Raw genomic sequence first — 19,048 nt, forward strand, 5'->3', positions numbered from 1 at the left:
CTCATTTGTCTCGAGAAAAGAATAATAAAATATTTAAATATAATTTTATCATACCTACTATAAAAATAAATTTTACCCATAAATAAGCATTCCATGAAAATACAAATAAAATTATATTTTTAGCAACAAGAGTGTTTGTTTTGTGTTTTAGTTTAAAGAAATTTTTTTATGTGAGCTAAAAAGACTTGTGTTTATATTATAAAAATAATGTGGATAGTATATTGATGTTTTTTTGGAAAAATATGTTTGAAAATTTTTTGAAAAGAAATAAATAATTTTGAATAAAGAAACCTCAATAATTAGGACAAATTTTCGGAAAATTAAATTTACCAAAAAAAATGTAGTATGAAATAAAATTTGTCCATAAATATATATTACATAAAAAAAAAAACTTAAATATAGAATATGAAATAAATTTTGCACATAAATATGTAATTTTCTATAAATATATATATAAATTTACATAAATGTCTTTTTATTTTTTTTATTTAATTTTAAAAAAATATTTATTAACGTAAAATCTCAACTTACAATTTTTCAAAAATAGTGTAAAATATTTATAAAATAAAAAATCCCAAAATTATGTAAATTTTCATTTTAAAAAAAAGTACTTTTTAATAATTTTTTTGTTAATTATTATAGTTTTTCATATAAAAAAACTTATTAAATTACATTATTGTAAATTCTAAAATAGTTGTCATTGTTTTCCACAATTATTACAGTATAATTTACTAATTTTTCTTTGCAATTCTAAATAATTTTGAATTTTCAAAATATTTAGAATTAAAAATGATAGGCTCACACTATTCTCAAATATATAATATAATATATATATATACACATTAGGGCTAGAGTCAAATGATTCTCAAATATTATATATATATATATAATTATATGTGATAAGTTAAAGTATATATAATATATATTGGGTAAAATTTTCATTAAAAATTGTTAAATTTTTTCCGAAAATAAAACGTCGAATTACGGTAATTTTTCATAAAAACATTGTTATTATTATTTTTCTAAATCTAAATTCTTAAATTAATATAAATTTTCATAAATTATAAACTTACACAAATTAAAAATTATAAATTAATGTAATGTTCCATAAAAATTACTAACTTACCAAAAATATTTTTAATTCTTTTAACTATAAAAAATTATGGTGGTTGAAATTGAGAATGATAGGTATTGTGTTTTTATATAATCTGTCAAACAACAAAATCATCAACTAGAATGTCTCTAACAAAATTGAAATAAAAGGCAATATTACTTTTTGAAATCAAATTTAAGAACACAAACAAACAAAGTGAACAAAGTAACCAAACACTCCTTGTTGAAGATTATGTACAATTCATCCTCGGACTTGGCGGCGGCGGTTGGCTTCCACCGGCAACGAACAGGCAACAGCAACAGCGGCGTCTCCCTCCTCCGGCAGAGACTTTCAGCGAACTCCGGCAAATTTCTCCGGCGATTCTCTTCTTCCGGCGATTTCCAAGCGACTCGACAAATGATAGGGAAAACTATTTTGACGGCTTAGTCTACAACCTAATAACTCACACTTAAAGACTAACACAACCGCCTCCAAACAAAACCCCAAACCAACGGACTCGATCTTCGAACCCTAAACTCTAATCGACCAATTTCTCCAATAACATCACGAAGAACACCCAGATGAACAACTTACCGAAGGAATCGAACTATAGCGATTGCAATTTCGACGAAGAAGGAAAACCCCCAAACTTACCAAGAAGGTCTGCGAAGAAGATGAACCAAAGAGAGAGAAAAACTGAATGACGATACACACTGTTTCCAATGAGAAGGGAATGAAAGGGGGAGTTATAAAGTGCGGGTCAAAAACCGGGTCGGGTTAAAGAGTTTTGGGTTGCGGATTGGGCTTGGTATTGGGTTGGGCTAAAACATATCTAATAATAGGTCCACAAAATTCTAATTAATTATTAGTTGTCTTTGCTGATTTTATTATCTAATTAATTCTACCATATTCTAATTTATTGATTGTTGTGGATGAGATCGTGTGTATATATATATATATATAAATTGATAATTCAATATATATGTTAATAAAATATAATATATAAATTACAATGGTTCATTCAGCATATATTATAATTAAATTCAACACAAGCTATATTAAAATAAAATAAAAACGGACATATATATTATAGGTAATTTTCATGGTAGCTCGCTCATAACATGAAGAGGTCGAGGAGTTGTCTTAATTAATTACATTATTGGGGTTAAGAAAATTAATAATACATAGATAAAAGTGAATTAAGATAAAAAAAATATAATTTATTTATTGGTAAATTAATGGCGAAAGGTTTTAAGAATGAGATTAATCTGTGTAGCTTGTATGTGCATTAGCATCCGTTTGATCTCAGCCTTCTCCCGTTTCATTTCATTCCATTTGGATTTCCAATGCTTCTTTTCCTTCTCATCATCATCCTGTATATGTCGAAATAACTCATCGCCGTCCTCCAGCATCTGCATATCCGCCAGAGAATCGGTGTCTCTCGTCCCAGTCACCACCCGCGCTCCTGGGTGATCATAGTTGTCCTTCAGTATTATTCCACTACTCGTAGCCAATGCAGTACTCGTTGTCTTCTTCTTTTTAGAAGTTATTGTCTTTTTCTCTTTTTTCTTTTTTTTCATTATTCTTGTTGTTATTGTTGTGATGGTTCTCCTCCTCCTCATCATCATCTTCCGCAGACATAGACAATGAATTAGACGATCTCATATAATTAGAATTCTGAGAATGATTGTCATCATGACCTTTCGCGGGAATTTTTGCAGATTTTGAAACTAATAAATCTTCAAAATTACTTTTGAACACTTTAGTAGACATTATTTAAGATTAAACTGAATGGTACTTTCATTTTATTTCACATATTTATATATATATATATATACTTATAATTTATTAATAATAACATTTATATATATATAATTACTTCTTTCCGAAAATTTGAATTTAGGAAATTATATAAAAAAATATATATATGTAGATATATGTGGACATATTATATAAACTTTTCTTTCTGTTTTTTTTTTTTTGGACATATATATAGATGATTGTTTTTATAAATTTTACTTTTATAATAATTATACCATAATATTCATTTCCTAAAAAAAATCTATATCTATGAAAAATAGGTAAATGAGATATAATTAAATTTATATTAGTATAGCATTAAATTATTATTCATTATTACCAATTAGCAAAAATTTCTATATATACATAAAATAATTTAATTACTTACTTTTAGAATTATCTATCACTTATGTAAGAAAAAATATAAATACGGATAAATTATGTTTAGTTTTGATTATAGATTTTTTTAAAAAATATTTGTTTAGTTATATATCTTTTATTATTTTGCCTTTTAAATCAAAATTAGATGCCAATTCATATAGATTTATTTGGTATGATATATCTAACTTGTAATCATGCACAAATATTTTAATATGAAATATATTTGAAAAGTATGCAAATTTTACTTTCTCAATTTCTAACTTCTCAATTATTTGAGATTTTTATATTAGAAAATAAAGTTTTTTTTTTTTTTTTTTTTTTAACACTATATACTAACTTTATATAAAACTAAAAAATTGTGTAATTTTAGTGTTTTTTTAAAAAACTAATGTAGTTTTATATATATACTAGTTGTAACCGTATTATACCGTATTATACACAGGGCTGTTGTTAAATAATATTTTACTCGTCAATCAAATTTATGTTTTTATTTTTTATCCATTAAAATTATATATAATTCATTCATAATAAACCATTTGAGTTTGCTAGTACTTTTAATAGTACGATCCCTATAAATATTATTAAAAAATACAATATATACGTATTAACACAATATATAAAATAATATATTTTATTCACTCATAAAAATTTAACAATTTAATATAAAATATTATTTTTTATATTATTAATATAATTCTTCATACTTAACATAAAAATGCATTCATCTAAAACCCAAAAGCTAATAATATATTTATCATTGTTTTTTCTATTTATTCGATTATTTATTTTATCAATTATTTAATCAATTTTCACTAATTTTTTTATTTATTTTATTATTTTTATCAATAATTTAATATACTCTTTCATTAGCTAATAACATACAATTATGATTTAATCCACTAAAAAAAAAAAGCAAAAATATATTTTTCAATATTTTGGGATAAATAAATTATATATATTAATGATTAAAGTCAATTTCAATCATAATTTCAACGTTAAAGTAATTTATAGTTATTATTAAATGTGGGTTCTGCATCCAAAATTTATTATTATTATTATTATTATTATTATTATACCCATCAAATGATATGTTTGATTATAACATTTCCATTTTGTTCGACATTTTTCAATAATTAATTCAAAACATAATTAATAAATATAAATAACTTAATTAATTTCATAGTATATAAAGTAATATATTATTTATATATTTAATAAAAATAAATCAATTTAATAACTTGACAACATATACTCCATATGTTATCTAAATTTGTATTAGCTCTGTTTTATGGTTTTTGTCATTTAAAATATTATATTTTTGTCTGTCACTTAAATATATTTTTATTCTTGTCATAACCAGCAGCGCCTTGTACCTCTTATGGACCAACCTCCTGCAGGATAATCAGCGCCTTGTACGTCGTTCGGCTGCTTTGTTGAGGAGACTCTTATGGACCGACCTTCTACAGAAGCGCATTGTACATCGTTCGGCTGCCTTGTTAAGGTGACTCTTATGGACTGACCTCCTACAGGAGCGCCTTGTACATTGTTCGGCTGCCTTGTTGAGGAGACTCTATTCCCGTACCTCGCAGCACACCTGCGTTTGGCATTACGAATTTGGGTACGATTCATACCTGGGAATCGATGATCTATATCAACTGGTAAAGGCTTTTTATTTCGGGCCCAATTGTTCCCGACCAAGCCCGTCCTTCTAGTCGGGTGGTCCCGGACCAATACTTTTTCCTTCAATTCCACATCAAAAGAACCGTCTTGATTATCCTATTTTTCTGCCACTGGCTTTTCATAAACCTTGAGTCTTTCTTCTTGTTGGCCACTGTTTGACTGATTTCCTCTTCTCGGTCTGGGACTTGCTTGTATGTCAACCATTGTTGTGGTTACTTTTGGAAAAGGTTCTTGCTCCACACCCAGAGTAATATATTTGAACCGACCTGCCTTGATGGCCTTTTGAATTTCCTTTCGAAAATGGGTGCATTGACTTGTATTGTGTGTGAAGGAATTATTCCACTTACAATATGGTCTTCCTTTGATTTCTTCTTTGGTAGCCAATCTTTGCCCTTTTGGAGTTCGGATCTGGCCATCAGTCAGCAGAATATCAAAAATTTCATTGGCCTTTGAACTGTCGAATGTGGGTTGCTCTTTTCCTTCAGTTCCTGGCAATGGCTTTAGTTTGGGGTACACATAAGGCTTTCCAGAGACGATTTCAGCTGCCATTTCCTTTGATCAAAATCAAAGCCGTATGTTTCTGTTTCCATGCTAGCCATATGTTGAACTTTATTAAGTCTGAAATTCTGATCTTTTTCCCTGAAAAAAGATTCTAAACGGTCAGCCTTGGATGCGAGACTTGCCAAATCTTCCACATCATGTGCAGTGAGCGCCTCTCTTAGGCGACCATGCATATTTCGGACAACTAAATTGGTCATCTCTTTTTCGTTGATTATCGTAGGACATCATCCTTTCATCAATCGTATCCTTTCGATAAACTGTGAGGCCGACTATTCTGGATATTGTTTCATTTCCAATAAGTCGGTAAGAGAAACAGTTGGTAAAGGATTGAAAAATCTAGCATGAAACGCCATCTCTAAACCTTCCCAAGTTTGTATTTGCCCAGGTGGCAGACTTACAAACCATGAAAAGTTGTCCTGGTAAGAGACAAATCAAATAGTTGCAGCTTATAGAAAGGGTTATTACCGACTTCTCCTAATTGTGCTGTGAAACGACCCACATGCTCTATGGTGGAGGATCCATCTTCTCCAGAGAAAGCATAAAAATCTGGTGGTCTGTAATTCCTCGGGAGAGGATACTCATTAATGATTCTCTCTGAAAACGGCCTCTGATAGACCGGATGGTTAGCCATCTGAGGATTCAGACCGAAATGAACCCTCAACACGTGCGCAATTTCTTCAGGATCTAAACGAAGGTGTTGATGATCAGTAATATGGATGGGATCCTGCACATTTCCTCCTTGCCTTTCTTTCTATATAACGTTCGGCTGAACGTTGTCAACTCTTGATCCCAAGGGAACATTATTTGGGAAAGTTAGAGGAGTCTTTCCCCTATCTGTTCGGTTGAAAGTTGTGGCGCTTGGAAATGTACTATCAACGTGTGATGGCCCTGCAAACGTTGATCCTGGAAAATTCGCCTGAAAACGAGAAGGTGACAAGGCTGGAAGCGTATTTGACTGCATTGTGACTTTGGACAACGCCTGATCCAACATGTTCTACATCAAATTATGTTGATCGTGTAACATTGTTTGCATAGTAGCCATTTGTTGATTGTTCAATTGCTGAACATAAGTTAACCATTCAAGTTGCACTTGAGATGTTCCTCATGTAGTCGGAACAACTGTGGTCGGATTTGATGTTGTTGCAGAAACTCCAACACCGGTGGTGTTGTTCTGAGATTGAGTGCCTGCCATTGTGTTTCTACCGATGATCCGTCCAAAGCGTAAACGTATGAAGACGTTATTGGAAGTAGGATTAGTAATCTTGTCTATCCTCCTACTGTGGTCGCCAAATTGTTGATGCAATTTTTCAACAATAAAAAGTAAAATCCGAAAATAATTTCGAACTTGAATAAAAATCTATTCGTAGCACAAAATAGTAAAATACATAAAAAATTAGAAGTTGACCTCCAAAAGAAATTTGCAAAAAGGTTGATTTTTTCTGAGATTTGAAGATGCTTTCTACAATAATTCCAAATCCTTAAATATTCCTTCAAGAAAATGCTTGGAATCGTCATCTGAACAATTACCGTAACCACTCTCAAACGCCCACCAATTCCTCCTTCAATGACACGTGTCTTTAACCGCTCCGCCAACCGTTTCCACCAGTTCCAGAACTCAACTGGCCCAACCGACCGCCTCTGGGCGCCTTACTTCTGTAAATGGACGGCTAGTCCCGAACGAATGCTCCGAACGCCCAGCATACTTCAGACGGACTGCAGGCCGACCGACTGAACCTACCGAATAACTCAACAATTTACCAACCGACTGGTCGCTAGACCAAATGACTACTCAGTTGCCCACTCGAGCGACCACCAATTAGTCCCCTCAAATAACTGAACAAACATCTGTCCAGATGATTCATTAAGCGCCCGATCTTCTCTTGTTCGACCTCCATATCGACCATTTCATCCTCCTTTGCCCGACTTTTGTCCGACCTCTGTATCAACCGACTGCGCACCAACCGACGGCAGACCAACCGACAGCGAACTAACCGATAGCGAACCAATCGACGGCGGACCAACCGAACGTGTACCAACCGACGGCGAACCAACCGACGGCGAACCAACCGAATGTGGACCAACCGAACATGGACCAACCGACAGCGAACCAACCCACGACAGACCAACCGATCGTGGACCAACTGAACGCGGACCAACCGACTGGCTCTGTTTGTTTTATCTCCTTAGATGGACAACTGGTTCAATAGACTATCCTAAAAACCCCCTTAATCAATCTGGCGGGCCCAACGACGGGCCCACATCTCATCTTATCTTGGGTGTTTTATCCTAATTATAAAATTCATACGTAACAATTATACTTGCATTTTTTAATTGATTTGGTTTCGAATATTATCTTATAATATATTATTTTATTAACTATGGTGTTCTTTTTATTTCTACTAATCAATTTTTTTATTCTCAGTATACTGCATTTTTTAATTAATTTGGTTTAGAATATTACCTTATAATATATTTTTTAAATTTTATAGATTATGTATAAATTTTGATACTTTTATTCTAAAAATATTTAAGAAATTCATATAGAACATTATAGCATTAAATTTAATATATAAAATTTTATTTTATTTACTAATTTCATTCTTATTGTAAGTGTTTTTTAGTTATCTATTGTGTTATTTTTATTTTATACTAATCAATTTTATTTATTTTTATTGTGTATGTATTTTTTCTAATAGATTTGATTTTGACTATTATATTCTAATTTTTTTCTTCAATTTTTTAAATTATGTTCAAATTTTGAGTTTTGAATTTAAAAAATACTTGAAAAATTAATAAAATTATAGTAGATTTTAATATATAAAAATAATTTTTATTTTAATGTATATGTTCAATCTTATTATATATGTATGTGCATTTTAAAAAATTTATCTATTATGTTATTTTTGTTTTCTATTAATCATTTTTTTTTATCATTTTTATTGTATACGTGCTTTTTTTAATTGATTTATTTTCAAACATTATATTGTAATTCCTTTTAAAATTTTGTAGATTATTGTATTACTTTTATTTTTATTATATATGTACTTTTTTAGTTTTCAATTGCGTTATTCTTATTTTTTACAAATTAATTTCTTTGCAGTGTATGTTATTTTTCTAATTGATTTGGTTCTGAGTAATGTATTCTAATGTTCTTAATTTTGTAAATTATATCTAAATTTTGAGTCTTTTGATACGAATGAATATTTAGAGTATCCATACAGAAAATTATGATAAATATTAATATATAAAAAAAATATTTTATTACATACTTTTATTATTATTGTGTGTAGTTTATGTAATTAATTATATACTGCGTTCTTTGTATTTTCTACTAATCGAGTTTTCCTATTATTATTATTATTATTATTATTATTATTATTATGTATATACTTCTTATTTATTCAATTTCGAGTACTAATTTTTGTTAGGTATTAAAATATTTTAGGATTTTATTAGGTTGGGCCTATAGATGGATTAAAAAATTTGGGCCCGCAGACAAACCCAAAAAGGGAGTGGGCTTCCACACACAAATTAAGGGAACTAATCAATCCATCGGTAGCCTGTCTGGTCGATTGGTTGGTTGGTAGCATCAGAGCAGACAGTAAAGACGGTTCCTCAGGCAGTTGCAACCGCAAGATGGTTCCTCAGGGTGGTTGCAACCGGCCGGTAATCCGGCGCACACGATCCCATAACCGACTTGGGAGGTATATAATGGGCACCTCGCACTTGGCAAAAGGCATATTCAATCAGCATCAATTTAAGAGAAATTCGCATTGGGGATCATCCTTTTTAGTATTTGTTGCTTTTATTTCTCTTATATTCTGTACGGTATCTAGGGATTTACAATTCCAGATATTATTGTAGTCAAATTCGAAATTAGTTTTTTTCGAATTTTACTTTTTATTGTTGAAAACAACATCAACAATTTGACGACCACAGTGGGAGTCGAGGCAAGATTGCTGATCCTATGTCAGACGAAAATTTCATACGACTAAGGTACGGCCGAATTATCGGAATGATCCATATGACAGGTTCACAGCCTCAAGTCTCTTCCACCATGGCGGGGGAAACAACATTACCTTCTGTGGTTAACACCGGGGAATTCCCTCAAGCACCCACTGATTGGGTGACATATGTTCAACAGGTGAACAACCATCAGACACAGACCATGCAGGCAATGTTGTGAGACCAACATAACTTGATGCATAATATGTTGGATCAAACGTTGGCAAGGCTAACTCTTCAACCCACTCAAACACCACCAGCAGTGTCACCATTCAGATTACAGACGAGCTTTGTTGGGCCATCTTACGTAGACAGCACCATCCCGAGTGCTGCTATTAGAGGGGATAGAGGAAAAACACCCTCGACATACCCAAACACAATCCCGTTGGGTACCAGGGGGGTAGATCAAGCAATGTTCGAGAGGGACGAAAGGATGGGAGGTGAGGCCCACAACCCCATTCCTGTTTTTGATCATAATCCACCCAGGGTGGACCCAGAGGATATTGCTCAAGTGTTACGAGTGCATTTTGGCATAAATCCGCAAACGGTGAATAGGCCAATGTACCAAAGACCGTTTCTGGAAAAGGGTTATCAACGAACACCCTCTCCCGAGAAATTATAGGCCGCCAGATTTCCACGCCTTCTCGGGAGAAGACGGTTCATCAACCATTGAGCATGTAAGTCGTTTCACGGCCTAGTTGGGGGAAGTCGGTAACAAGCCTTTTTATAAGTTACAATTGTTTGGACTATCCCTGACTAGAACGACATTTTCTTGGTTCGCTAACCTTCCGGCCGGGCAAATTCAAACCTGGGAAGGTTTGGAAGCAGCATATCATGCTAGGTTCTTTAATCCTCTTCCGATGGTGTCGTTTACAGATTTATTGGAGATTAATCAGATGCCAGAGGAAATAGCGTACCAGTTCATCGAACAAATTTGTCTGATGAAAGGCCGTTGTCCGACCGTTATTGAGGAAAGTGAGATGACCAATTTAGTGGTTAGGAATATGCACTCGCGAATACGGGAAGCTTTAACAGCACATGATGTTGGAGATTTAGCCAGTTTGGCGGCTAAAGTTGGTCGTTTGGAGTCCTTGTTCAGGGAAAAGGATCAGAATTACATGCGACATAAAGCACAAAAAATGGCCAGTATGTAAACGGAAGTTTATTTGTCAGTGGCTGAACAGGCCAGGAACGCGGAGGAGATGGCAGCGGAGATTGTACATGGGAAACCATATGTATGTCCTAATTTGAAATCAATTCCCAAAACGGAAGAGAAGGATCAACCCACCTTCAATGCATCTAAAGCAGATGAGATATTCGAAATTCTCTTGGCCGATGGGCAGATTCGAATTCTGAAAGGGCAACATTTGGCAACCAAAGAAGAAATAAAAGGAAAGTCATATTGTAAATGGCATAATTCTTTTACTCACTACACCATTCAGTGTACGCATTTCCGAAAGGAAATTCAAAGGGCCATTAAGGCCGGACGCTTCAAGTATGTCACAATGGGAGTAGAGCAACAACCTTTTCCAAAGGTAACTACTGTTGTTATTTCTGCTCGTCCTTCACAGGATCCTCGGATGGAAGATGAAGTGGATACAAAGAGAAATGAACAAAAGCCCAATGAGAGGGTAGAAGAGACGAAGGATAAGTTCAAGGTTTGTGAAAACCGAGTTACAGAGAAATGGGATAAGGTTGATGGCACATTTGAAGTAAATTTGAAAGATCAGGCGGTGGTTCATGATCAACCGACCCGCAGGCCTCGTCAGGTGCATGATGGGTGGAACAGAAATTGGAAGCCTCTACCAGTGGACATAGATCCGCGGTTTCCAGGTATGAATCGAACGCAAATCCGTAATGCCAAACGTAGGTATGCCATCCGGCACGGGAAACAACCATGTAAGGAGCGACCAAAACCATCGCCAAGGAAGGAGGTCAAGAAGGCTCTTTACTTAGGGAAAGAGAAGAAGATAGACCAGTTAAGAAGGCCTGTTGTTTTCGTTGTCAATTTTGTAGACGGATTAATATCGATCCTGTGATAGAAGAAGCAAAGGAAGAACCATCCAACGTGGTTTTTGGTTCGTTTTCTCGAGATGAGATGAAGGAATTACGCAAAGGGACTCGAAAGGCAGGAGGAACATATAGTACTGCTTTTCAGGTCGGGGTGACAGGTATGCGTAGGTTTTAAGAAGAAGATTGGGCAAGTCTGAGTGATGGGTATATAGAAGAACCATAATGGGCACAAATAGCGATGGGTCCCAATTTGGTACCAGAACCACCCCCGCCAATGATCTTCCCGCCTTTGCCTGAAGGAGTGATTCCTCATTTGAAGCCATTATACGTAAGTGCTCATATTTCTTGTAAGCTGATTAACAAAGTTTTTATTGATAATGGAGCTATTTTCAATGTCATGTCCCTGAGAACCCTCAAGAGACTTGGAAAAGGAATTGGAGATCTGTCTCCAGTAGACATTGAAATGACCAGCTTTACAGGGCAACTGACCAAGCCAGAGGGCATGTTGGTCGCCCCTATTGAAGTGGGGGCAAAGGTAATCTCTACAGTGTTCTTTGTGGTAGATGCAAAAACTACCTATTCGGTGCTACTGGTAAGGGACTGGATTCACGCCTCCAAGTGCATTCCCTCGTCACTCCATCAGCAGATAATGTTATGGAAAGGAGATCAAGTGTATAACTTAAATGCTAATCAAAACCCTTTTGATGCTACAGAGATCGTGGAAGAATCGGTGCTGTATTCTGAGTATGTTCCCCTGATCTCTCAAACAGCCATGTTTGATAAGGAAAATATGTGGAAGAGTTGCAGGCTCACCACTCAGGGTTATATGTTTCAATAAGAAACATTCTTTGTATCTTTTGGCTCTGATGCTAGCTAGACTTCTGAAATTATTATTTACCTCGCTTTTATGGAAAAATTAAACACTTGTGATGTTCTAATCAAACAATTTTATTTAAACCAATTAATGGCTAATTTACTTAGTAATGGGGAGTGGAATAATGGCGTCATTGAAGGATAATGTTTTTGTTGGCTAGATCTTCTGGAGAAAACAGAATCTTCTTTATCCACACAAGACTCACTTACCGAATATAATCTAGGAACCGACCAGGCGCCTAGAATGGTTCGAATAAGTAGCTTATTGCTTAAAAACCAATAGGAGCAAATGGTGGTGCTAATACAGAAGAATATGGAATGTTTGGCGTGGGATTATTCAGAAATGCCTGGATTAGCGCGGAAGTTATTTGAGCATCGGTTGCCTATTAAAACCGGTTTCAGGCCGTATAAGCAACCACCCAGGAGAATCAGTCCTGAATTGCTCCCTTAGATCAAAAAAGAGATCGAGAAGCTACTAACAGCGGGCTTTATCCGACCTTGTCGGTATGCGGAATGATTGGCGAATATTGTACCTGTAACCAAGAAAAATGGAAAGATCAGGATATGTATCGATTTCAGGGATCTTAATTTGGCAACTCCTAAAGATGAGTATGTCATGCCTATGGCGGACATGCTGATCGATTCGGCTGCCGGGTATAAGATTTTGAGTTTGATGGATGGGTACGTAGGATATAATCATATTTTTCTGGTGGAAGAAGATATTCCGAAACCGCGTTCAAATGTCCAGGGGCATTGGGAATCTACGAGTGCACGGTAATGCTTTTCGGATTGAAAAATTTAGGGGCAACGTATCAGCGAGCCATGAATACCATTTTTCATGATTTTATTGGGCAATCAATGGAGGTATATATTGATAATGTGATAGTGAAGTTAGTTGACTTCAACACACATTTGGGCGACCTCGAAAGTGCCTTTACGCGGATGAAGAGGTATAACCTTAAGATGAATCCGACTAAGTGTGCTTTTGGAGTTTCGGCTGGGAATATTTTGGGCTTTCTAGTACACGAAAAGGGAATAGAAGTGGATGCCAACAAAGCCAAGGCAGTTCGGACAGTTCAGCCACCCCGGACAATTAATGAGGTACAAGGTTTTCTGTGAAAGATAAATTATCTAAGGTAATTTATATCAAATTCCGCGGGGAAACTAAGACCCATTACCAAGCTGCTAAAAAATAAAGCAGCCGATTTGGTTTGGAGTTCCAAGCAGCAAGATACGTTTGAAGCAATTAAGTAGACGTTGGCAGAACCACCTGTGTTACTTCCCCCCAAAGGTAACCGACCTCTAAGATTATATGTAGCAAATAGTTTTGATGTGGTGAGTAGTCTTCTGGTTCAAGAATGAGATGATGGAAAGGAAAGGGCTATCTACTATCTGAGTAAAACTCTGACAGGGCCCGAGTTAAATTATACCATGCCAGAAAAAATGTGTGATTCTTTGGTGTTCGCTTGTACCCGATTGGAGCACTATATATTGCCAAAGGAAACTGAAGTAGTTTCCAAAGTGGAGCTGGTTAAGCTGCTCTTGCACAGACCTACCATGCAAGGGAGGTTGATGAAATGGGCTTTCAAATTGGCCCCATTTTCTTTAAGATACAGACCGCTCAAAGCAATGAAGGGCCAGGTGGTGGCTGACCTCTCGGCAGAATTTACTAAAGGTGGGTCTGAGGAAAATGAATTAGTACCTTATATAGGAACTAGCCCCTGGTGAATGTTTTTCGATGGGTCTCGGGCAAACGGCAGATCAGCGGCATGAGTGATTCTGGAGGGACCTGGCGCGGAAAAGATCATGCTACAACTGCGGATGAAGGAGGTGACTCACAACTTTGTTGAGTACGAGGCATTGATCTTAGGACTGGAAATGTTAGTGGCGAAAAGCGTTCAGTCAGTCGTTATCTATGGAGATTCGCAGCTGGTAATTAACCAAGTTCTGAAACGGTATGTGTGCAATTACCGCCATTTACGTCAATATAGAGATACAGTGCACCATTTATTGTCTAGAATTGCAGAAGTAGTTATCGAACACATCCCGAGAACAGAAAATCAACATGCAGATAGGTTGGCCCAGGGTGCATGCAGGCAGATTGCTATCAGAAATATTGATATACCTGCAGACTGGAGAACTGAGCCTATCGCCTATTTGCAAACACCAGATCCATTAACACCTGTGGGGGTCCGGCTAAAAGCTTTGCGTTTCCGGGTGGTGGAAGGAGTGTTATATAAAAGACCCATCGAAGAGATTTTGCTGAGATGTTTGGGTCCGAAAGAATCCTTAGAGGTAATGCAGGAGGTTCACAGTAGAATATGTGGAGCACACCGAGCAGGCCTTAACATGAGATGGGTTATTCACTGTATGGATTTTTACTGACCAAAAATATTTGAAGACTGCATCAAATTTTCAAGAGGATTCTAGGAATGTCAGAAACATGGCCCAATGAATCACCTGGCGTCAGTGGAGTTAAAGGCAATGGTTAAACCATGGCCCTTCAAAGCCTGGACACTCGACGTTATTGGTAAAATTCATCCATCTTCATCAAAACATCATTCCTTTATTCTAGTGGCGACTGATTATTTTACCAAATGGGTCGAAGCGGTTCCTTTGAAGAATGTGACACAAAAAGAAGTGAACAAATTTGTGCTCAATCACATTATTTATCGGTTTGGAATTCCGCGTACTCTCATTACCGACTAGGGTTTGATGTTCACAGGAGAAAGGTTGATTAAGTTTCTGGCAAGTTTTCATATAAAAGTTATACCAATTTTCACCTTATTATCCACAGGCCAACAGGCAGGCTGAGGCAGCAAACAAGATCATTATTAATATCATTCGGAAAATGATAGCAGGAAATCCCAGGAAGTTGAATATGTTGTTGCCTCAGGTTTTGTGGGCTCACCAGAATAGTAAGAGTTTATCCACAGGGTTCTCCCCTTATCAGCTTATGTTCAGCCAGGACATCGTACTTCCAGTTGAACTTAGCGTACATACTTTCAGAGTGGCACATACCAGTCTGGACCATACCGTAGAATATCAACAAAATATGATGCAGCAACTAGAGACTGTAGATACAGAACGTATGGAAGCTTTGGAACAGATGATCCGATAGAATGAAGTGCGAGTAAGATACTATGGGAAGAAGGTATTTCCTATAACTTTTACAGAATGAGATCTAGTGTGGAAAACAATACTGCCCACATATAAGAAAGTTGATCAGTTGGGTAAATGGTCCCCAAATTAGGAAGGTCCTTTCATCATTCACAGGAAGATCGGAAATGGAGCATTTATTATTGTGAATTAGGAAGCGAAATTAATACATGAAAATATTAACGCCAAGTATCTGAAAAGGTATTTTTAACCTTTTCAGAGCATAGTCGTTAACCTTTATTACAAAGAATCTTAGAACCCTTTAAGGGTTTGAACCCACAAAGAAGGGTTTTTATTCGTCATCCGAAAGGGTGATACAAACATGATCATCCTCTGATTCAGAATCCTCGTCCCAATTGGCGGTTACCAATTCTGGTTCCTCGTCAAGGAGATCTTCCAAGTCGGGACGGTAACGATCCAATTGATCCTACATTTCTTGAAGGTCTTGCTCAATACGAACCTTCATAACTTGTAGAGAATGACGCTCTCGCTATAACACCCCCAGTTGGCTCATACTGAAAATGCTACCGCCACACTGCATCATGAGGTCGTCACCTCCTACTTCGGGCCCCATAATACAGTGTTAAGGCTAAAATTAACCATGAAAGCGTATTATTATATAACAAAATCTGATTTATGAATATTTACAAACACGCTCCTAAACAAGAGGTTTTTTTTCCGGTTAAAAATTTACATATAATACAATAGACGTAAGTTGCCTCACTCAGCCCGTCTTTCTATATCCCGAGACGTCCCCTTTCTCGGATGTGCCATGCATACCTGAAACAAATATTTTTCTTAAAAGCAGTCTAGAATTAAATCCATTTTATGAACTAACGTGAAATATGTCATTTCATACATTTTTAAAAATAATCTAATTCCCGTCAATCATAAAATACGTGTCATGTCATGCCAATAGTGAAATGATGTTACAAAGATATCAAACTCGACAACAATGCACATCCACAAATATATATATATATACATCCGCCGAAGTGAGCAGCCGGAATAACCTCGGCTCCATAATCATAGGCTCACTACATCTGTCTAAGTAAGCAGCCGGAATACCCTCGGCCCCGTAATAACAAGCTCACTAGACCATCATTAATAAATAGCCGGAAAATCGTCGGCTCAAGGAAGGACCTGATAAACCCATAATAATATAACGGTCATCCGGTCACTCCCGTACACCCACCATACGACTCCCACAATCAATACATGGATAGCCGAACGTTGTCGCCATTAACCACAAGACGCCCCATAGTCTGTGATAGCGAAGATAGGACCCCCACTGACTAGCCCTATCCCGTGTAATGTAGTAGAATCCGTGCAACTTGGAATCACCCAAGGGAAACCCGGAAACTCTACTCCTCCTCGCGCGCCCTAACGGGATCACATTTGGAGTTTGGCATATGATCCTAAACTACTAGTAGACCTCACCAGTGGCCAATCCAATGAGTGGAACAACACCGAACACGAATGATTAGACCAAATACGTCTCAACTACAATGGGTCTAATCCCTAAATGACCGTGCGACTAAGTCACCCAGTTGTCCGACTACTATCGTCCACTATCGCCAAAGTGTTACGGTACATCGGGGTCGAATATCCTAACCCCAGATGATGCCCTCGCCTAGTACTACCGCACACGGCGACTAAACGATAGATCCATAAAACATATCCGATAAACCGTGCAATATGTGTGCAACATGCCAAATAAGTGAATTTACCAGAAAGGGCTGGTGAGACAGCTCACCTATCCTCCTTTTCATAAATTCACCCACGCGATCAAATACGTATATTAAATATCATAAACCGTGAGTCTCCCAAATGCATACGCACACACATATATAAATATATACATGCACTGACAAAATGATTCACATAATATCACATTAGCATATTAATCAGAATCGCATGCAACATGCATACCTAATTTTCTTAAAATTAGATTTAATTTTTTACTGCTTACCTCTTATTGACACTCCATAGCTTTCGCAATCTCACCCAAATCTCCTCCAACGTACACCTGCCCCATTATTTACTAAAATCAGCTGAGCTATATGCTTATTCATATGAGCTATTTGCTTATTCAAAAGCTAATTTCTATAATTAGCTCGTTGGATTTCAAACTTTTATATTTAGTAGACTACGATATTCTAGCTATAAAACTCTTATATCTCATAATATTTATATCGCCCGATTATTTAATAAAAATACTTAAAGATATGAATAAACAGACAGGTGCAATATACTGCCGTTTTCAATTCGGCTCGGATCGATACGAAATTCTCAGAATATAATGCTAGAACTACGAATAAGCTATTAGCTAAAAAAATTCGTCGATTAAATAGGCAAATAGCCAGTTATAAATTTTTTGAAGAATTTCTAATTTAATATCTTCAATATCTAAATTCATATTAAAATTCATAATTAAATTCTACGTACAATAAAGAATACAATACTGAAATCGAAATCAAAATCAGACAGCTAAATCTTTTTCTTTCTTCTTTTCTTTTTCCTTCCTTCTTTTCTTCTTTCCCTGCGTTTATTCTGCTTCCTTCCTTCGCATGTTGTTTGATTTATATATATATATAATTATACTATTATTATATATTATATTATTATTATTATTATTAGTAACGTTATTATTATTATCATCCTTATCTTTATATTTTATTATATATATTATATATTATATTTTATATTTATTCTTATCGATATTAATCTGTTTAACAGTCTCTATAATTATAAGTAATATACAAAATAAGAATAAAATTTATTTCAAAATATTAATTTCTTAATCTCAAAATATTATAAAAATATTTATTTGTTATAATAATATTATTTTATACATTCCAAAATCGGGGCATTACTCTCGGTTTACAATAACACGCAATCTGGAAAGTGTTGATCTTTGTTGGCGGAAAATGTTATTCCAGTTGAGATCGGGGAGAACAACCATGACATGATGGTCTATCATGTCCATATGATGATCAAGATCTGATATGCAGTCGAGAATGGGAGTAAGAGGTTCATAGCCGGTAGACACACGTTCCATCAGACGAATCGTATGGTGTATGATTTTTCTACCTCTGCCAGAAAATTTGAATTTAAAATCTAGTTGTTTGAGCACTTGTATCAGGTCCTCAGCATGATGACCTATGGGATGTTTGCCTACAAAAAATTGTTGCAGAGAACTTTGCCAATTGCTGGAAAGAATACGGATTCAAGGAGAGGCCATTTGTTCAAAAAATCAGAGGATTGTTATGATTTGCTTCATTGAGGATTGATTCAAATAAGTAATTCATGTTTTAATTCTGTGGTGCAAATTTGTGGATCGGTAATAAGAAAATAGGACAAAATTAAGATTAGAAATTATACATATGTATACAAAGTTTGATTTTTTCAACACCTACAAAAGAAGGGCCCTGAAGGCGGTTCAAAGGTCTGCCCACTTCTGTTTGGACCGGGCCGTCCTCC

The sequence above is a fragment of the Andrographis paniculata genome, unplaced genomic scaffold (genome assembly GCF_009805555.1).
Source record: "Andrographis paniculata isolate CXL003 unplaced genomic scaffold, ASM980555v1 Contig12END, whole genome shotgun sequence".
In the NCBI taxonomy this organism is placed as follows: domain Eukaryota; kingdom Viridiplantae; phylum Streptophyta; class Magnoliopsida; order Lamiales; family Acanthaceae; genus Andrographis; species Andrographis paniculata.